Genomic DNA, 22,173 nt, shown 5'->3' with positions numbered 1-22,173 from the left:
CCAGCGGACATGGGTAGAGTAAGGATATCGTAAGCTACTTTTGGCTGTTTACCCGCCCAGACCAATGTGATAATTAAGGAGCGTAATTTATGAAAAAAGTGAGGGGGGGTGGGGATATTTAGAAACAAGTAGAGGAATTTTGGAAGAACAACCATCTTAGCAATTGCGATACGGCCCGCCAGAGATAGCGGAAGCCGGCTCCACGATGGAATCCTGGTTTCCAGCCAGTTTACCACACAACCAAAGTTTGATCTCCACAATTCATCCAGATCACTACTGAGCCAGATGCCCAGTTAACGTGTGTGGCCAGAAGCCCACACAAATGGAAAGTCAGATAAGAATGGCACAGTGGAGTCAGTCAATGGAAAAAGAACCGTCTTGCTCCAGTTCACAAGGATGCCCGATAACCCACCAAATCGAATGATCTCGCGAACAAGGGGGCTAAGGTTCTCTTGGGGATGACGGGCATAAAGCATAATGTTGTCTGTATACATTGAGACAAGCAGGGAACGGGATGAAAAACCAATACCCCTATGGGTATGGTGCTGCTCTCCCACAAATTTCTGGTTCTGTCTCAGGTTTCTTTCTGGCTCACAGTGCTTTAACTTACACATTCTCTTCCTTGGAATACCTTCCCCTGCTTTTTTATTTTCATCAACAGTCTTTGTTTCTTTGTTCTCCAACGAACTTTGACTTGAGCTCAGAGCTGAGGTCAAAATTAAACTTTCACCCACTTTGTCACTGTCTGCTCTGTTGACTTGAAATTCTTTCCGTTGGGGGTCTTGGTAAATTCTTCTTTCCGTTGGGGGTCTTGGTAACTTTGATCTTCAACTGCAACTTTTCACTACTTGCATTAGAGGCTTCCTACTTTCACTCATGCTTCTGTCTTTTACTGTGTAACACCTCTTCACTCTGATCATTGTTCTGAAACTGAATGTCAGGAGTTTCAGGTTCTTCATCAGAACTTTCACTAACCTGAAACTTCATACCTTCTGTTTGCTTCTCCACTTTGCCTTCACCAGTTTCCAAAAACTTGTATCCTCCCCTTCATCCCCCCCACCCCACCCCCGGTTCCGGATTCAAGCTGCAAACTAGAAGGTGGGTTTGTACGTGGTGTTGTTCGAGCTGTTTACCTCGGCCACTCGACCCATCCACGGATTCAGCTATTCTTACTCTCTGTGTGTGAGCAGCATGGATCACTGCAGCACACTTATGCACTCGAGAGCAGTATTGGTTGTCAAGATCACCTCATAGGGCCCTTTCCATTGCTCATTCAGACACCTCTTGTGGACATGCTCAAGGATTAAAATACTTTCATCTGGACTTCATTAAAGATAATCTTTTGTTGTCACATTCACCCTATGAAAAACTGGTTTCACCATATCATCCAGACCCTTGCAATAATCTAGCACCATGCCAACAGTTATTGATACTAGTGCAGCTGAAGGTGTATATGCAAGCCTCATTATCCTACCCATGGTGAGCTCATGGGGTGATAAACCCGTTTTCCTGTCAGGAGAACTTCTCATGTTCATCAAAACAAGAGGCAGAAGCCAATTTAACCAGCTGAAGCACATAATTATGCCAGTTAATTCTTGAGCATGGCATTTGCTCATTCCACAAGGCCTGAGCACTGTGGTCGATAACCACAATGGAATCTTTGGTTGATATTAAATGCGGCACAGATTATCTGCAAAATCTCGTTCGTGACGTGTGTGCCACGATCAGTCTCAATAGAAGTTGGAAGGCCAAATCATGGAATTAACTCACTCAACAACTTGGCAACTGTAAAACGATCTGCCTTCCTTGCTGGAAGTCCTTCAACCCTTTTAGGAAACAAGCAGGTAACCACTAAAACATATTTAAAACCATTTCAGCTTGGCATCACAAAAAACTCAGCTTGGAGTCTTGTAAATGGGCCTTCTGATTCGCCAGTATGAGTCATGATTGTGACTATTTTCTTGTCTTGGATATTTAAATGACGCTGAGCATCGGCTACAAACATCTTCAGCAACATTTCGAAATCCTGTATTTTCCCATTACTTTTTGGGAAATTCTTAATAAGCTATCTCCCTGCATGTGTATGTGCATATATACGCACATGGGATGTAACATAGAATCTGGCAATCTATACTTATGTCCTGCATTGACATACAAATCCTGGTAATTCTTGCTGTAGCCTAGTTTCTCCCATTTTCGTTTCTCATTCTCAGTAACATCTTCCTATAAACCCCCCAACTCACTCAAAGAAGTCTGCATTAAATACATAAAGAAACAATTCACATTATCTGCATTTTTACTACATCAGTTTCCAGTTTCTCGATTTGACTTCTCTGTACAACGGACTCTTCCAGTAATGCACGGTACCTTGCCATTTGATCCGCACATGGGTTCCCAAGACTAATCAGAGCCTTGCCAGCCTTGTCGGCAGTGCACTTAGCCATTGCAATCTCCCTTGGTTTTTGTATGGCTCGCACAAATCCAATATATACACACTATTTTTAATGGGAGCTGCTGAGGATATCATAAATCCTCGCTGTGACCATAGCAGTCCATAGTCATGAACAGCAACAAAACCATACTGGCTAACTGTGTTAATAGTCATATTCAATTTCTCTTATAAGCAGCACCCTCTCGTTAAGGCAACTATTTCTGCCACTTGCGCTGATATAACATTTGGCAAAAGAGATGCCTTCAACGTCTCTGAAATAGAACATAGCACATCGGCAGCTTCCAATATTCCATGTTGGTCTCTCAAACAATAACTATTAACAATGTCATATCAGCGCATGGCCAAGCAGCATGGTCGACAGGACGTGAGCTCCTCTGGCTCCCGGCATATTGACCTCATAATCTTGCAAAGAGATCCTGTACGGGTTCGTACAAAGTGAAATGGAGGGTATCGTGACCACCTGATGTCTGGGAGACCCTGCGGGACCCAGTTTGTGGGTCCTGTGACCGGTGGTTACGAGTAACGCAGTTGCGACGTGGAGACCTGGGCCGCAAAGTACGCGAGCCCGGGGATCGTGGCCTGGAGGGCGTGGGGGAACTTGCCTGCTGTGGGAGGCCCGGCGGTGTCCCGTGCCCTGGGGACTGGATGCGCAGAGCTAACTCACAGAATCCTGACCTGAGACACTGCTGCATCGGGAGCTGAAGCGGAGCTCCGGTCCGCGCTGTCCTGGCCTCTCCTGCTGGGATCGAGGTGCTGGCGCGTGGTGGTTGTGGAGCGCCCAGGACAAACTGAGTGCCTCGGCTCCGCCCCTGGGCTGCCGTGAAGGGCTGCTGCGGGGGTCCGACCGCCTGCCGGGGCGACTGTTGCCCGAGGAGTTTGCGTGGGTCTCCGGCGGGCTTGTCGGGTGACCGGCGGAGGCGGCCTGCGGAGGGGAGGAGCCCTGAGAGTTGGCCTGCGCGCCTGGACGAGGGGATACGCGGAGCCTCCCGTGCCCGGTGCTTGCGGGCAGGACGCTGTGGAGAGGACGGCCGTGGGGGACCTCTTTTGTCACCTGGGATTCCCGGACGTGGGAGCCGTGCGGCTGTGAGGCTCAGGAGAGCGGTGGGCGCTCCGGCCCTGCTCCTGCGTTCCCTGGGGGCCGCTGTTGTGACGTCCTGGCCGCTTGTTGGAGAGACCGGGGACTGTGGAACTTGCGGGGGTCTCCCGGCGGGCTCGTCAGCGGGCTTGCGGAGGCGGCCTGCGGCGGGGAGGAGCCCCGGCCATCAAAGAGTGAGGCCTTCTGAGCCTGGTGTTTGCAGACGGGACAGCAGTCTGCCGAGGACCCTGTTGTCACCTTGGGCCCTATGGGGTGTGAACCTGGCATGTGTGACGGCGGTGAGCAGCGGTGAGTGGCCCCTTTAACCCCGTTTGAGCCGCTCCTGGGGTTCCCTGCATATCGTTGGACTCGGCCTGAAGGGAGTGGACACACCTGAGGCGCAGCCCGCCTGCGGCGGTAACTTAAGGTTGGAGAGGTCCCGGGCGGCTGGCATTGGCCCTCAGCGGTGTTGGATCCGAGTGATCTGCTGGGGGGCACGGTATAGGGGACCAAAGGATCCAGATCGCGTGGGACACTGCACTGAAGGTTGCGACGACCCCGTTGGGGGGGCAGTTGGTGCGTTTGAGGCACGGGGGCCCCTGGACATAGATCGCCCTGCCGTGAGAAATCGTGGTGCAGACATCTTTTCCGGCAGGAGGACTCTCTGGCCTGGAGGACTCCGGAGTGCGGGGGATAAGCTGTGAAGTCTGTAAGGGGTCAGACCTGCGGCGAGCCCTCGGGGGCCCATTCCCTGCTACTGTGGTGAAGCATGGTGAGTGGAACAGCGGCGAGGCAGGATTGTAGCACCCCTGACGTGGTGATGGGGGACGGGGAAGAGTTCCCAGGGATAACGCAAAGGAGCACAGATAGGATCTGACCCCTGCGGGTCTCGGGGTGCCTGTCGGGAGTGAGACCGAGTGGTGGTCTCCTGGACCATGGTGACTACCGCGGGGAGGACGAGGCCCTTGGACGCCCGACCAGCCTCATTGGAATCTGCACAGGTCCGGCGAGTCCCCAACGATGCGCAAAGACAGAATGTCGCGATCCACGCAGCCCAACACCATCACACAATACACCACTCAAAGATTGCCGTACCAGAAGATTGCGCGACAGTCAGGCTCAGAGGAGGTTGCGGAGGGGACTGGGGAACCCTCACGGGCAGAGCTCCTGAAGGCAATCCAGGGATCGCACTCGGCGCTGGAGCGCCAAATAGAGACAGTCTCAACAGACGTCAACCTGTTGGCACGGACTTGCGAAAGGTGGCTGACAAAGTCTCTGATGCTGAGGGCAATATCGCAGAGCTACTGGGAGAGGTGACGTCCCTTAAACAAACCGTTGCGCAACTTAAGGCGAAGACTGGTGACCTGGAAAGAAGAGCGGAGGACGCTGAAGGGCTGGCGCGCCGCAACAACATCAGGGTCTTGGGCGTGCCGGAACGGGCGGAGGCTGGAAACGCGGAACGGTTTCTGGAGGACTAGATTCGTAACCGGTTGTGTCCGAGGGGCCTCTCGGAGGTCTTTGTGATAGAGCGCGCCCATCGAGCCCTAGCCCCGTCGCCGAGGCCGGGGGGCCCTCTGCGAGCCCTGATTGCAAAAATCCTCAACTACAAGGACAGGGACTGCATCCTTAAGGCGGCGAGGAAAACGGCGAACCTCATGATTGACAATAGTAGGATCTCCATCTACCCGGACTACACCCAGCAAGTCCAGGAGCAGAGAAAATCTTTTCTGGGCGTCAGACGGAAACTCCGAGAGATGAGTTTACAATATATGTTGTTATACCCGGCTAAACTGAAGGTGCTGGCACGGGAAAGCACATTTCTTCGAATGCCCGGAGGAAGTCTGGAAAGGGTTGGAGATCCGAGGAGATGACCCACCGCCTGGTGAACGGGGCGGGAATAGAAACATGTGGGGAACACGAGCACCAAGGAGACGTCTGAACAGGAGACGACGGAGATCCGAGTCCGCCGCCAGTGGAGACCAGCCCAGGGTGTTGGTGGGAGCGGATGGAGCCTTGCTTCTGGATCTTGCTGGAGGAGAGAACGATGCGGAGCCCTTGAATTCCACAACAATGAGGTTTTGGTCCCTGACACGTTACCGGCCCCGGTAGTAGACATGTTGCCTGCTACGGCGGTTCCTGAGACCGCAGTGACCGGGGCTCCTGAGACGGTGGATCCTTCTTGAATTGGATAAGTAGTTGGAGTTCTGAACTGTATAACATGTGATGAGGACATCATCTCTTGGGTGTTGATGGTAGGACGTTCTGGGGTGTTCTTCGCCGAAAGTGAGAGGGGGTGGGGGTAATCCTTTGTGTGTGATGTGTCGGTGTGGGGGGGGTGGGGGGGGAGATAAGGTTAGGGGGACTTGGCAGTGTACCCTGACTGGATTTGGAATGTATGAACCCGGAGTAAATGCTTTTCATTGGGTCATGCGTGGAGTCGGTATGGGGGGGGGGGGTTACTTGTTTTTTGGTGTGTGCAGGGTACTTCGCCTCGTTGGGCAGATGGGGTGGCTGTGTACGTCCTGGCACCGGCAGGGAAAGGGCATGTTGGCATGTTCAGTTGTTGCTTATACATCGCTCGCGGGAGGGGGGTGGGGGCTCTGTTTGAGGGAAATGTTCAGAGGGTATGTTTTTGACATCAGTTGTATCACGGGTCGGGCACTGGAGGGGACTGCTATGGAGCTGGGCGGTGGTGATGGGGTGGGGTAGATTAAAAGTTATGGGTTATAAACTCATGAGCTGGACTGTGAGGGGGTTAGGCACCTGCACCAAGAGATACAGAGTCCTTTCGTTCCTCCACAGGCATGGTGTATCCATCGCTTGCCTGCATTAGACTCACCTGGTGGATGACGGGGCGCAGAAGTAGGCCAAAAAATGGCGGGGACAGTTGTACCATGCGTCCTACTCCACATATGCCAGGGGGGTCCTGATCTGGGTGGCCCCGGGGGTACCGTTCGCTCTGAAGTATATGGAGGCGGACGTAGATGGCAGGTATCTGCTCCTCCGGGCTAAGCTGGACATTGTCATCTTAAATTCCTATGCTCCCAACTCCGATGATCCGGCCTTTTTTAGAACCTTGCAAGATGTCTTGACTCATGACCTAAGAACACCGACGGTTTGGGTTGGAGACTTCAATTGCATCCTGGACCCGGTCCTGGATAGATCTCCACCCAGGCAGGGCACGAAGCCCCGTATGACGGTCCAGCTCGGGGAGGTCTTGAGAAACACAGGGGCAGTGGATGTTTGGCGCCAGCGCAACCCTACACAGAGGATTTACACGTGCTTCTCCCCTACACACAACACCTACAGCCACCTGGACAGGGTCCTGGTGGCCAATGCCGAACTCGATATGTCCGTGGAGATTACCCACCAAGCTCGTTTCTTGTCGGACCACTCACCGGTGGCCTGCATGATTCAGTGGGGGCCTCCGGTTGCTCGTCCCCGCACTTGGGGACTGCCGGAAGGCGTACTAAGAGATCCCGTAGGACAGGCACACGTGGCGAAGGCCGTTGGAGACTATGTAGATCTTAACTGGGGGCAGGTGAACTTGACTGCCGCCACTGGATGGGAGGCCCTGAAAGCCGTGGTGAGAGGGGCCGGTATGGGGCTGACCTATGGAGTCAGGAAACAACTCCTTAGTGGCCTCCAAAAGGAGGAGGGTACCCTACTGCAGGCCCAACTTGTGGTGGTACCCACTCCCCTGCAGCGGCAGGAGGAACAAGCTGCCTGTGCTAGTTTGAGGATGTGTTGGATAGATTGGATAAATATACTCTGGGTCAATATAGGCAGCGCCTCCATAGGGAGGGTGACAAGTCTGGGAGAATCTTGGCATGGATATTGCGGAGGGAGCAGACCCCTGAGCTTGTTGTAGCCATGGGGACCTGACCGGCCAAGTGGTGTATTCGGAGCAGTCCATCCTAGGGGTCCTCCAATCCCACCCGCGGCATGTCTATACAGCGGATCCGACCGTCTTGGAGTCTTTTTATCTCCCCTACTTACAGGACACACAAATGCCGACTCTCACAGAATAGGATGGGGAGGAGCTTGCCGCGGATCTGACGTTGGCAGAGATCCGTGTGGCCTTGGCAGCTTGCCTCGAGCTAGGATGCCGGGGAGTGACGGATTACCGTCAAGAGTTTTACCAGAAATACCAGGTTTCCTTGGCCCCGCTTCTCCTTCAGATCTTCCAGGAGGCCTTTCATACCGGTGAGCTCCCGTCTAGTATGGCCCATGGGGAGATATGCATGATCCTGAAACCAGGGGGGATAGGCTTGACCGTCGTATCGGCCGATAACCATGGTAAACTCCGACATTAAAATCCTGACCAAACTGCTGGCATCTCGATTGGCGCCCCACATGGAGCACTTAGTGCATCAGGACCAATGTGGTTTTATCCCCGGGCGGAACACGGCTATGAACTTGAGACGGCTGAACTATTTCCAACATGAGGTGAGCGGGAGGGACGAGCAGACGGTCTTGGTCTCTATAGACCTGGCTAAGGCGTTCAACACGGTCGTCTGGGGTTACCTGCAGGAGGTGCTTCGGAAGGTGGGTCTGGGCCCCAATTTCAGTCGCTGGATTCGCATCCTCTATAGCTCCCCTCGTGCCCGGGTGCGGCTGGGAGCTGCGCGATCAGAGGAATGGAGGCTGGAGAGGGGCACGAGACAGGGGTGCCCGCTCTCGCCGCTCCCCTTTGCTATCGCGATCGAGCCCTTTGCCGTCACGCTGCGAACGGAGATGGGACGATGGGGCATTCAGGTGGGTGACACTTGTAATGTGTTGTCGTTATATGCAGATGACGCCTTATTTTACCTGTCGTCTCCGAGAGACGCACTCCCGGAGTTATTGCAGCACCTGGACCGCTTTGGCGTTGTGTCTGGATTGCGGCTCAATCGGGGCAAGTCCCTAATTTTTCCGCTCTCGGGGTTTGGAGAGGTCCCGCAGGAGGAGTTGCCACAGCTGGGGCTCCGTTGGGAGCTGAACAATTTTCGATATCTGGGTGTACACGTGACCTCCACGGTGGAGCAGTCCCTAGCCCACAACATAGACCGAGTGATTATGACGCTCAAACACTCTGTGTCCTTCTGGAACACTCTTCCGCTGTCCTTGATGGGGAGGCTGGCCATATCTAAGATAGTGATGCTGCCAAGGACGCTATATGTCCTGCAGAACACGTTGTGCCCACTTCCGCCTAGGGTCTTTAGGACTCTCAACTCGCTCCTTACGTCTCTACTCTGGGCAGGGCGACGGAGCAGAGTGGCCCTCCGTACTCTGGTGTGCACTTTTGAGGAGGGGGGTCTGGAGGCCCCACGTTTCGATCTTTATTATTATGCGGCGCAGCTCCTTCCGGCGGCCCGATGGTTCGCTGATGCGGATGTATGGGAGACGCGGTTGCTCGATGGGAGGGCAATGGTACAAGAGCTTCGCTTGGCACTTATGCTCGGGGCTGGAGCTGCTGCCGCGCTGCCCTATGTAGTCAGGCACACGGCGGGCGTCTGGCAACGTATTATAGAAAGGGTCCTACGGTCGGCCCCCTTCCACAGAGAATTGCCGCTCTGGATCCTGGCCCTGATGGTGGAGCTGGATACTCAGATGTCCTTCCGGGAGTGGAGAGCTGGGGGCTGTGAAGTTTTGGCGGATCTATTTTCCTCGGATTGCTTTGTGTCATACGAACAAGCGGTGGAGTCCTTTGGCCTTAGCGGTGGTCAATATATACATTATCAGGGTCTGCGGTCTGTGGTACGATCGGTCTGGCCTCGGTGCCCGGAAATCCCCCCAATGACACACACCCTACATATCATACTGTCCTGTGGCAGAGGACGTAGGTTGATAACTTTGCTGTATACAGCTATGAGACGGGATTCTGTTCCTCTAGTGCTGCCGGCGTGTGCGGCCTGGGAGACGGATCTGGGGGTGCTGCTGGATCAGAGTCAGCGGACGCGTATAGGGGCCCTCACGTGAAGGGTTTCCTGTAATGCACGCTTTAAGCTTATACATTTTAATTTCTTGCATCGCGCCTACCTTACACCGAAGTCGATCAGCCGGTTCTCAGGGAGTGGCGGAGGTACTTGCCCCAGATGCAATGCAGGGGGGGAGGGGTTCTTACACCTGGCCTGGGAGTGCCCATTGGTGGGACATTTTTGGTCCTTAGTTGTGGCCCGGATGAAGGCTACCACGAACCTTCGGATCCAGCTAACACCAGTGCATTGCTGGTTGGCATTGGTCCTGCGGCCTCGGAAACGAAAGTTGTCCAATAAATTGTTGCAATTGATGCTAGTGCTGGCTAGGCGCAGGGTCACCATTACATGGATGGGACAGCGAGCTCCGGATGTGGATGCATGGCTCAGGGATGTGCGGGAATGGACACTGCGGAGGAAACACACATGCAACAGACTAGGAGGGATGAAAAATTGGAGGAGGACTTGCTAGCATGGCGAACCATGTGTATGGCGGGCTTGGCAGTGGAGGGGGGCTTGTCACCCAGTGACTCTGAAGGGACGAGCGGTGAGTTGTACTCTGCGGCTGATTCAGATGGGGGAAGGGGAGGGGCCAACTGATGGGTCCTTGACATGTGCATGTAGTAGGGTTGGACAGGGGGGGGGGTTACCTTTCCTCACAGTATTCCATGTAAATGTAAAGGGCTATCCTCGTTGTCACGAGACCAGATGAGCTTTCAGAAGCTGTTCTACTCCATTAGGTGCCATAGTGAGTCCGTAGACCTGTGTACAAAAGTCGTATATGATGTCTTGCTGGGGGGGGATTGTTTCTTGTGTTATTTTGCAAAACTGAAAATAATGTTTTTTTTTAAAAAAAAACAATGTCATATCAGCTATCTCCAAAGGTACTTTGTTAATATATGGTCTTCGTTTTGTGCATTGTTCAGTCACCTCTAGGCAGTTATGATGCAATTCATCATCAATTTCATCATCATTACTACCTTCAAAGCTTTTGCCTGAAGTAGGAACCAGTATTGCTGGATTTAAGACAATGCACCTTCTAACTGAAACGTTCTCTGCTGCAAGTACGGTCTGCTCATATCAAGTCAGTCTACTATTTGTTATATGCAGGTTTCCTGTCCTTTTTAAAAGGATCCCAAACTAGTGAAGGATATAAACAATTAAAGTATGACTCAGCAAAATTCCTTCACTTTGTCAATTACCATACAAAAAGCTACAACTGATTTCAAATAACCTGGAAAACATGCAGCTCCTGGACCCAGTACAGCAGAAAGGTATGTACTGGACGCAATTATACTCTAGGTTTTTGGGTGAGAATCGAAAGTGCACATCTCATCTGTCTCTCTCATGACAACAGAAAAACTTCAAATTATAATCAGGCATCCAGAGTGCAGCTGCATGACACGAACTCTCCTTCAATTTTTTAATAAATCAAAGGATTCATCATCAAATGGTATTGGATCTTGGACATCATTGCATGCCAACCTTACTGAAATCTTACAAAAGGCTTTGATAGCAAAGAAAAGTTTTGAATCCTCTAATGACAATATCCAACAATAACAAGAAACATCCAAGACTCCATTGTGTGGTTGGTTGGCTCAATCTCAGAATTGCAAAAACATTCTTTAGAAACTTTCCTTACACCCTCTCCAATATGGTATACGAGATACATGTTTTTGTTTTGTTTACAATACTGCATTTCAGTTAAGAAGATGTTATGCCCATTCTCAGCTACATGATTCAGCAAGGAAATCGTATCAAGCTTACAGTCCTCCTTGTCTTAGATGCGACCAGTAGGTCATCAATGTATTGCGCCATGACTGAGTTACATGGTAATTTCAAACTTTCAAAATCTTTCTTCAGTATTTTGAAATTGAAGGGCTTTCAATATACCCTTGTGGGATTCTACACCACATGAAAACTTTCTTCAAAAATTGGAACACAAAAAGGAATTGCGACTACTCATGGGAAGAAAGTCAGAAAACTTGGCATAAGTCAATGACTGTATACCATTCTGCTTTTGACTGAATTTTAAATAAACTCACTGTTGGATTCAGTACCACTGGACAACAGGGAACAATAATCTTGTTAATACTGCAGAGATCTTGTACGATTCTCCATTTCCTACTTTGCTTTTTAATTCTGATCACAGGCGAACTACAAGGGCAACCAAGTACCTCCTGAAGGATTCCATGTTCAATTGTTTTTCAATCACTGGTTTCATCCCTTCTTCTGCCTCTTTTGTAAATCTATATTGTCCTGTTCTGGTGAATATTGCATCTGATGCAAACTTTATTTTGACTGGTTTTTCTTATTCAGTCAGTAAAATCTCTTAATCAGTATTTTTTTAACAGAGTTTTGTGTAGCGCGAGCTTGACCCAGTATCGGGTATCAGAGCGATTTACATAGCACAAGTTACGTTACATGAGGACACATTCATTTTTGTTAGGCACGGGGAGATTAAGTGATTTTTCCCAGAATCACAGGATGTTCAGCGTCATTGCTGAGACACAAACCCAGTTCCCCAGATTCGAGGTCGACCGACCTAGCCATCAGGCCAACTCCTCTCCGAATATCTCATCCCAATAACTCCTAATCCCATACATCTGTGACATCATGTCTTAAATCCAGAGGCAGGTCTTCGTTTGTCAAAACTGGGAACTACTCAACTCTCAAATTTTCTGAACTAACTGTAAAATAGGAACCCTCTTGTATTTCAAATGAGACATTCATTGTCTGGTATACAATAAATTGCACTATTCATCTTACAAAGTAAATCCCTTCAGAATAAATTAACAGGACTTGAATCATATAAAATAAATTGATGCTTATTCTACATCGGGCCAATTTTAACTAGAACATGTGCTGTAACCTAGTTAACAATTTGTTACAGCTGATCCTTAAAACTTTTGCCTCTCTTCCTGAGAGGGGTAGGTTTTGGACTTCCACAGAACAAACTATAGATTGGAAATCCCCAGTATCAATCAAAAATTAAACAGGATGGCTGTTGGCGTCTGCATCACAGTATGAGCTACTTTGGTATATCTCTCGGACTGTTCCAAGCATGCAATCCTGATCCCCCTCAGGCATCATCCTTATGAACAACTCCCTTCCATCTCATCATTCAGAATCAAAGGATATTGTTAGTACTCAGCGCTGTAGAGCATTTTGTTTCTCATATTTTGCTGTATCACTGGAGATGTTGGTATTCAAAATGTATTCTGACTTTGCACATTCTGTTCTGAATTTTTTCATATCTGGAACCATCATATTATTTTCGGAACTTGTGAGGTTCCCAAAATTTTAATTGAATTTATATCCTTCTCATATTTGTCTGCTATTTCTGTGTCTGATGCATTATTAGGACCAACTGTAGCTGGTTCTTGCGTTGGCCATACTACCACAAACGTACACTCCAACCATAAATCTCCTGGAACCACAATTTGAAATAGTGAATTCAAATCCATTCCTAACATCGGCCAAATGTGGGCAAACTTGTGTATTTCATCATCCCACTTTGCTGAATTCTCTCGCAACTTTGGAAAATTATGTGTAAATGTATACAAATCAGCTTGTGTCCATGGCACATGCACAAAATTCCCTCCATTAATCTATCTCAAAGGACACTCCAAAACCTAACCTGCTCCAAATTCAGAATCACTTGCAACACCTCTTGCCTTACTCTCAATCCCTTTCCTTCTCTTTTAATTTGCTGTCCCTGATCTTCCATCTTTCTAATTACTTCATCAAATCAGTCCGATCTTGAGTTATTTAAATGAGCTCTTAAAGTAATCAAGCCTATCGCCTTAATTTCATGGTGCGTAAGATCTTCATTGTGCGCCAAATCTATTTAATAATTTAGTTTCGCATTTTTCATCTTGTGGATGTCAACCAATAAATCACCTAATTCCACTAATTTATCATGTGCCGCATTTCCACATCTGGCTGCTTCCTTTACCAAGTATCTCATTTCATCAGCATTGTAAATCAAAAGTATATTTTAAACTACATTTCCCTGTTAAATGTTGCTGAATTCAATTTTTAGAATTCCAATGCTAATCTCTTTACGTGGCTCCTCTGCCACCACTGTACTCACAGGTGTGACAGCCCGAGTCTGAGATGGTAAATCTCTACTTGTACTAGGCACTGCACTACTGCTGTCATGGCCAACTCTGTCGGTGCAGTTGGTACAACTCCAGTAGGAGTTTGCACCACGACACAATCCCCCCCAGCACCTGTGTCCGTCCCTACAGCATTAGAGGTTGTATCAACTGCCCGGTCTCTATATGAAGAAGGTCTAGAATGCAAAAGCTTACATATTGATTATCTTTATCAGTCTAATCTGCTTGCTCATGTTTCTTTTTTGTTTTAGAATTATCTTGCTCCTCATTCTCAGTGACTATGCACAGAATATTTTCACACACTCAATTATTTTCACCCTCCAGCTTTTCTCCTGCCGATTCTACTTATTCTAAAGCCAATGTCTAAATGAACTCTTCACCTCCTTTGCTGCTTTCTTTTTCTCTTTCTCCTTAACCATGTGATCCCATTTACGAAGCGCCTCAAACTGTCTAGGTCTGGGAGTGGGCTTCATTTCATACATGGTTTGTCTCAAGAAATTAACTGACTAGCATTAAGCGTAACAACTAATTGAAATTGTCAAACCTAATAATGTGCAGTATATTTGTTTCCATTCTAAAACCCAAGCACATGTATACTACCCGATCTCCTACATCATCTCATAGGCAGACATTCCGCAAGTAATTTGTGTCCCGCCCTAAGTATCTCAGTAACCTTAGGCTTTACTAATAAACTCCCCATTGTTTACACTCTAAACAAATTCAAAATAAACTCAAACAAGCTCATAATCACAACAAGTGAATTAGAGAACGACTGTCAATTACAGCACTGCTCTGTCAAAGGTCAACTTATAACAGCTCGGCTTTGCCAGCAACCAACCAATCAGAGCACTTCTTTGTGATGATACCTCATCAATTCCAGCACGACTCCTTGGTTGTGTAACCAATTACAGCATGACTTAACCGTGAACAGGAAACCAATCATAAAACCTCTTTAAACCCAAATAACTAAATAAGGGTCTGTTCACCCTAGAAAGGAAGAAAAACATAGATAAACTAGGTAAAACAATTAATTTGTAAACCATGTAACTTCAAAATAAGAGCAAGACTTCAAATCAAACGTGAAAAATCAAAAACAATCTACAGCGTACTTCAAACCACACTTAGCAAGACATCCATCCAGTGGTAATCTGCAATAGTTAGTGTGTTTGCTCTGTGAACAAGAGCAAAGTTCACAAACTCAAATTGAGCACACACCTAGAAAATACATTTGTTAGTTCAGAAAACCTAACAATGTGTAAGCAACACCTCCCTCTACACACCACAATTACAGAAACCAGTATATCTCGAGGTCTTGGATTTCAACAAATCTAATAGCCAAACCAATTCAATCGATAAATCAATAGGCCCACAATAGTGTGTACAGATATTACTAATACATTAGCACAACTGTAATCAATCTACCAATTGAACCCATAATCATCTTATACCCACACAACTCACAACAGAAATCCACCTCATGATGTCATACTTCAATGCACACTCACAAAATAAATTTTCCATATTAATACTTACACTTCAAATTGTTGAGGAATGCACAGTTGGTCACTTGTCCGGAATACTGAATGTGAGAAAATTTGGCAAAATTATCAAAAAATCCTTTCTCCCTCGGTCTAGGAATTAAAAAAATGTAAATCACAGAAAAGTGTTTAGGTGAGCCCTACTAAAGAGGAGGTGCATTTACGCAACCATCCTCTGCTAGCAACATTTGTTATAATTAATGGAACACCTATATTTTGAACACCCCAAACTTTTATTCTGGCGGTTCAGCTTCAGCACCCTTGATCTTGCGATAACTATCACCAAACTCCATAACTTCAAGTCCAAAAATGTAACAGATTAAAATCCAATACTGATTGGGACCACTCAATAACTACGTTCTAGGTCAAATAAAAGTTAAAGAGTTGTATTTCAAAATAAATCTAAATATAAGCAATATTGGAGAACAAATTATTTATCATCCAATTTGCATATTAGAAAAACTTCAATATTGTCTATACTGATGACCTATATTGTCAACAAGATTTTTTTTGCCTTTGACTGTAATGAAACCTATAGTTTCACATCACGTGCTTCTGCCCTCCTGAGAAGAAAAAATGTAAAATTTCTCCCTAGTACATTAGGGGGTAGGACCAAGGGGTCCTCATATGTAGGGGTAGGCAATATATTCTACTCCGCCGAATGAGTTTTGGCCACTCATGCCAAATTCCGGCAACTGTCGTTTGGATGAGCTTTTTCTTGTGCACGGCTAACGAATGGTAAGTTGGAGAGTGAGATTTGCATCCCCAGAGCGATTTCTGGTCGTTAGGATGGCACCCGGCATGAATTATCCATCATGGGAGGTTGCAACTGTTCGCAGTCAGAAAGCTGCCACTCAAGAAGAAAATCTACTAGAGCTGCAGCAACATTTACTCGAAAGCTGCACCCTCTAGTGCACCGTGTGGTGCCTTTCAAGCGGACATGAAACAAGCTTCCAGCGCTGAATCACATAATGCTATTCCTATTTCCACTCATTCACGGAATTCGCTGGAATTTCACTGAGGGTATTTTTATAACTCCGCAGAATTCCATGGTGTTAAACTAGATGCAGGCCTGCCAAGTATCACGCATTAGACGTGCCTCTAACGCACTGAAATGCACTGTCACGCATTTTAATGCCTGTCGTCAAGTGCTGTACCAGCAATGAAACTGGCTACACCAGGCTGCTAGTGCGTGTGCCTGTAACACCTGTGTGCCAGCACTGCTGCTCCACGGACTTGACAGCAGACTCAGTAAACAGTTAAATGATATTGCACTGCTGGCTGCAACAATGTTACATCTTGCTGCTGCCTGTCTGCATTGAAATTCCCGCCAGCGGTGCGGATGTCACACTGAGAGTCACTCACTCACTGCCCAATACCGAGACCCGGGGCGGGGCCTGCCTTCCGCAGTGATAAGTAATGGGTAATAAATATTTCTGCTGTGACTTGAAGTGTGTTTGCTTATTTCTAATTGTTTATGTGACATAAAACAAACAGAAGATATAAGGGGCATCGTCTGGATGCTGAAGATGGCTGACGCGGCTTAGTATTGCTCCACACCCCAGTAGTGCCCTGGGGCTGTGAAACCACTGTTAGAGAGGTGTTGCAACGCATGAAGACCTGTCAGGCTGTGTTGGAGTTTCCGGGTAATTGTGTGGCAGCCGGTGAGAAGGAGGCTAATGTACCCAGACAATGCTCTTGAGGGGCCATTGGGTCATGGCGGGAGGAGCCACTAGACTTTGGTCACCCGTCCTTAGTGAGGGGAAGACTGAGGTTGAGCCTGGATGCATCTTCCACGCCAGACAGCTCGGTGCATTGAGGCGCGTGGTTGGGCCCCCGGAGAGGGTAGACCAGGGGGCACTGGTGGTCAGTCAGGTGGGCCTCTCGAGGTACTCCTGTTGATGGACTGCACCCATCGAGCCTACAAAATGAAGTAAGTATGCCTAAGCGCTTTACTGTCCGTGCGATGCTATTAACAGTTGAAAGCTAAAGCTTCTGCTGTATTTGGATATATTGCCTATTGTGTCATTACACAGGGCCTCTGACTCTGCAGCATGCATACCCTCACTTAGCAAGCTACTTCAGCATGCAACAGAGGTGCAAGTCCCGGTGGTCATTGTCGTTTGCAATGAACGTTTGCTATTCCTGCTTGAATTAACAGCTCGTTTTTAGAGCTAAGTGGTATCCGTAAAAGCTGTGCTGCCTCCAATAAACTATACTTACTTAATCGGATGTCTGTTGAGGGAGAAAAGATGCACGAGAGACTGCAATATGTTCATTGTCAGGTATGAATGTTTCACCCAGGCTTGGAATTTTCTTTGCATTGTAATGTTTGTTGTTATTAATCGTACCAAAATGCACACAAAAAACAGACCAAGTCGAGACACAGTGAATAAGTATAAAACACTTTACCGACACCCATTAAAAGGGCACTACTTTAGTGCCCTTCCAATTCTAGTACTTTGCAGATGTTTTAAGATCTTCTAGAGTGTCTTGTTGCTCAAATGGGTGTAATTTCTGATATTTATATGTTTTCCTCGTCTTCATTGCTTGATTTTGCTCGTGAGAAAGTGTCACTCATAGTCGTTGCATTGTCACTCATAATTGAACTGAAATTATGAAAATGTCACACATTGCAATCTGAAAACTTGGCAGCTATGTAGATGCCTCGCCATCATGTGAGAACCTGAAAGATTTATCGAGATGGTTTAGCGCAGATTGACAGGGGGGCAGTAGATACAAGCACACAGCGAGTTGCGTGAGACGAATACTGAGGAGGGAAGAGAGAAGTCACCAAAAGAGGTGTAAGGAGGACATGTGTACACAGAGAAAGAAAAAGAGTTGAGAAAGAGTGGAGAAAGTAAAAGAATTACAAGGAAGAGAACACAGAGTGGTAACGCGTTTTTTGTACCGGCACCTGTGCTCGTTCGGTGACGACCTCTCCTATTTATGGGACGCTTCCGGAAACCGGCGTGAGGCTCCCGAAGGTGGGCCCTTACCTCCAATCGGCAAACAGAAGAACTCAAACATCCGAAACCCGTTCCTTCGACTCCGATGCTAACTAGCTTCAACAAATACTCGAAAAGTATTAGAGGTCATTAGAAAGCGGGTTTGAAACTGCATGAAAAGGCTAATGAGAGGTGCTAGATGGTCTTTCTAGCTGTATTCTACAGAAAGCACTGCAATTGGTTAAAAAATATGTCCCGCCCAGAAAAGAACGGTGCTGACCCGGAAGACTTTGCTCTGTTGCTCCGGAAGACATGGTTCAGCCGCTTGTATGCCAAACATATTGAACTGTGAGAGCCTAGTTACTAGAGCCGGTGACTGAAGAGTACAGCGGCTAGATCGTTGCGAAGTGTAGTGCTTGGCAGGAAGCTCCGCGTACTGAGTGAAAGCGATAACAAACACAGAAGAGATCGGCTGCACCCTGCAGCACATGGCTGGCAAAGGAGTTCAGCGGCGCCGTCCTTGTCAGGCTGAGAGAGACAGGAGATAAACGGGCGCTGGCAGAAGACGGCTTTTTAGGGGCACTGTAGCAAACCATGAGTTCCCACGGAGAAGGAAATGACTGTCTAGAGAGGATGTTAGAGTCGTGGCAGTGGCCCCGGTTTGCAAGCCCGGTTTCAGGATCGATTGGGGGGATGGTGGGAGGACATGAGGGAGTAGGCGAAAAACCACGAAGGGTGTGGGATATCCGTTTTTGACATTGCCCTTTTGACTTCTGTATAAAGTAAAAATTACATATTTTTAGTAGAGGTGAGCGAGCCAAGGGATTAAAAGGGAGAGCCGTACCAAGGATCTGGCTTTTTTTTGTTGCATATTTATATAGCGCGAACTCGACCCGAAGGTATTGGAGCGCTTTTCATGACCTCCGTATTTACATTCAGGCACGGGGAGATTAGTGATTTGCCCAGAATCACAGGATGTGGACGCGACCCCGTGGCTCGAAGCCTGGTCTCCAGCACCAAAGTCGGCAGTCGAACATACTCTAATCACATGATAAAGTCAATTCAAAATTCACGAGTGTATTTTTTTAACAGGTTCAACCGTTTCGTTATACTAAATGGATTATATTACATTTATTAAATGTGATAATTTTTATATTTGAATTGCATTCCTGTCCCATGCCCTGACGACATTCCCACTAGTGACCTAAAAAGCAAGTTAGTGTTCGTGTGTACCTAGTGTGTGGCCTGGATTCTTATCATAGGTGGATCAACATAAAACTCAAACAAGAGTTTTGTTTGCAGTGCACATCCAGAACTCGAGTTTTTGCAGGCTCTGTCGTGTCATAATGAAGAAAAATTGTTCCCAAACCAAATAGGTCATTTCTTAAATATGCCTATGTTTATAATTTTGTTTGTACAGTTAATTGTTTTTAGGTCTCGCCTGTTACATCTCGAAGGGATGATAGGCGAGATTTATAGTAAGCAGACCTAAAAAGTCTACCCACTGCGGATCGCGTACAGTTCATGTGAGCCAGGCACGTGCACAGCAATTCGCTACCCCTCCCACAAAGCAAGACAAGAGCATCAAAGCGCACACCATCTGTCCGCCTGCAGATTGTGGTAGCATTTTCGCGGCCGCTTTGTTCTCAGTGAGCCGCGTTGCCACTGAGAACCCCAAAGCGGACACAAAATTGCTCACCATTTGCCACCCACTTCCTTCATTGGCACTTGCGGAATAGTCCTGGTTAATTAACTTGTTTAACTTTTATTTTGTTTTGAGAAAATTGGATTCAACCTATATTGTTCTCCCAGAAACAATTTTGTTACTTGAAGAGTGGGACTACAAATTGATCTTGCCTTGTGTTAGTCACTAATGGTCGACCTTTTCCTTTTGTTTCTTGCTGGCATCTTTTGCTTTCGCGTTCTTTGCATATCACAGAGGACGCAAAACTGAATTGACGTACTCACTGCACCAGTGTGCACTGCCGGCCTGCAGACCCTCAGCCAGGGTTGTCTTAAGCATCGCTCCACATGTAGTTAGCCAATTAGGCAATGCATGTGTAGCTGTAAGTGATTGCTTGTCAGGGGTTGCTTATCTTCATTCCGTGGGTGGCTGCTCACAGAGAACTGAAGTGCTATTAGATGGCTGGCCCCAAAACATATCGAGAAACACCTCTGACTCTAATCGGATTACACTGACAGATGCTACAGGCAGGACCTCATCGTTATCCACAATGTTTACTCCGCCGAAAAACGGGTAGCGGGGAACGTATTTCACATATGGTTTCAATACTTTGTGATCAATAAAACGTATGGAAGAACATGACTGAAGGAGCAGCTGCAAAAGGGGAGAACCCCCTAAGCACCTTTAACGATCTCCGTATAAATAAATTAGAGGTCTTGGTTATTAGAGATTGAATAAAAAATAAGTGGTGCAGAAAATGCTATTTTTTTGCGATTGTATATAGTGCGAACTTGGTCCAAAGACTTCAGAGCCCATAACAATAATATGGCTAGCAATTAAAATAACAAGCATTTGCAATTTAATAGGTCTTGTAACCTTTCTTTTTTCCTCTCCAAGTTCCCTTCCTTTCTTACATGTTCTTTGTTTCCACTCCCTTTCGTTTCTCCTCAATCCGCTTTCTTACATGTTTTCCTTACCTTCTGACAGTCTTCCCATCTTTCTCGCATCACCTCCACTCCTCCCTTTCCTCCATTTCTCTCTCCCTTTTTCTTTCTTCGTAAATCCCATCTACTGATCTTTTCTTCTTATTTTCTTTCTCTCTCATTTCCTCTTTTTCACAGTTCCCACTCCTTTTCACACCTTTTCTTTCCCCCATCTCGCACTGCCTTGTTTATTACTTTTCAAACCTGGAAATCCCATATCTCGAAGCATATTTTCTAGGCGGTACTTTCGGTTCTTCTCTGTACAGAGCGGGGTAAACACGTTACGTATTGTTCTGAGCTGGATTCAGCATCCAGGACACCACATTTTAACCTTGAACCCTCCCGGCCTCCATAATAAGCTTCTTTTCCATCAGCCAAAGTGGGCCGAAGATGTAATGCCGACAACACCTGGCGAGGAGAGTAATTTAGTGCCTCTCGTCTTGGATGTCATCTAGGGGCACCGCGCCCTTGGAGGATGGATTTCACGTGGCGCTGGCAGGAGATTCCATGCCACGGGACATGATCCAGGTATTTCAGCCCAAACAATAGAGCCCCAAATACATTTCCTGCAAAGATTTTCAGCTCTGCTATTTTTTCACTCTAAGACATGGTAAGCTTGGCGTTAGGCCACGGCCACTGATCCACGGAACAGCAAAGCAACCAAGCAAGGGATGTCACAGGAAGCCTGAAATAGGAGTGTGCAAAACCGCAGTTTTTCTCTTATGAACTTCGTGATGTTCAGTTTCAAAGTTCCATTGAGCTTTCATGTTCAAAACAATATGTTAGTGAATATTTACAAAAATACTCATGAGTTGACAGTACAACATGGTTTCTGGGTGCTCCGGAGAAAAGGCTAATCAGGGCAGTGCTTTAAGTGGGCCGTGTCTCACCGGTGCTGAGCACCGGCAGTTTGTTAAAGGAGGCCTTCAAACGGGTCTCTATCATGCTCTTTTGTGCCCTGGCACAGGCGGTCCGTTTTTTTTCCGAACTGCAATGACACAGGCACATCCATGTGTGCTGCTCACACTGCTCACTTCTCACTAGTGGATAAGTTACGCATGATGTCATGCCAGGTGAGCTTTGTAGGGGAAGGGAAATCCTTTACAGAGTCATTTTCTCTCTGGATTCTCTTCTCTTTTTGAGACTCAAGAGCAGCAACATTGTAGTGGCTTTAAGTGGAAGCATTTTCAATAATATAATGTATATATTACAGTCAAAGTGTGAAATCCCGGTATTGTATAGAATGCCTAGGTTATGTATAGAATGCCTGATGGTTTTTGGCAAACTATGAAATATACGTTTTTTGTGAAAATGTTACATACAATACCTAGGCATTCTATACAATTCCTGGGCATTATGCAGAATGACCAGTACCATTTATGCAAAGTGTTAAAAGGCCACGGGATGAGATTCCT

The 22,173-nt window shown here is 47.3% G+C and overlaps 1 protein-coding gene across 1 annotated transcript in view; it reads right to left on the bottom strand.

The window, feature by feature from the left end:
* INTS13 (integrator complex subunit 13) overlaps nt 1-18,352 on the bottom strand; it is a 397,661-nt gene extending 379,309 nt beyond the window's left edge. Inside the window, exon 1 of the mRNA XM_086920218.1 lies at nt 18,143-18,352. The gene's annotated coding sequence lies outside the window, so the exon portion shown is untranslated. The remainder of the gene's footprint in view (nt 1-18,142) is intronic.
* Nucleotides 18,353-22,173: the final 3,821 nt, after the last annotated feature.

Source organism: Lissotriton vulgaris, chromosome 1_1 (assembly GCF_964263255.1).
Source record: "Lissotriton vulgaris chromosome 1_1, aLisVul1.2, whole genome shotgun sequence".
Classification (NCBI taxonomy): Eukaryota; Metazoa; Chordata; class Amphibia; order Caudata; family Salamandridae; genus Lissotriton; species Lissotriton vulgaris.
The sequence above is the reverse complement of the archived record's forward strand: the minus strand, read 5'-3'. Positions and strand labels throughout refer to the sequence as shown.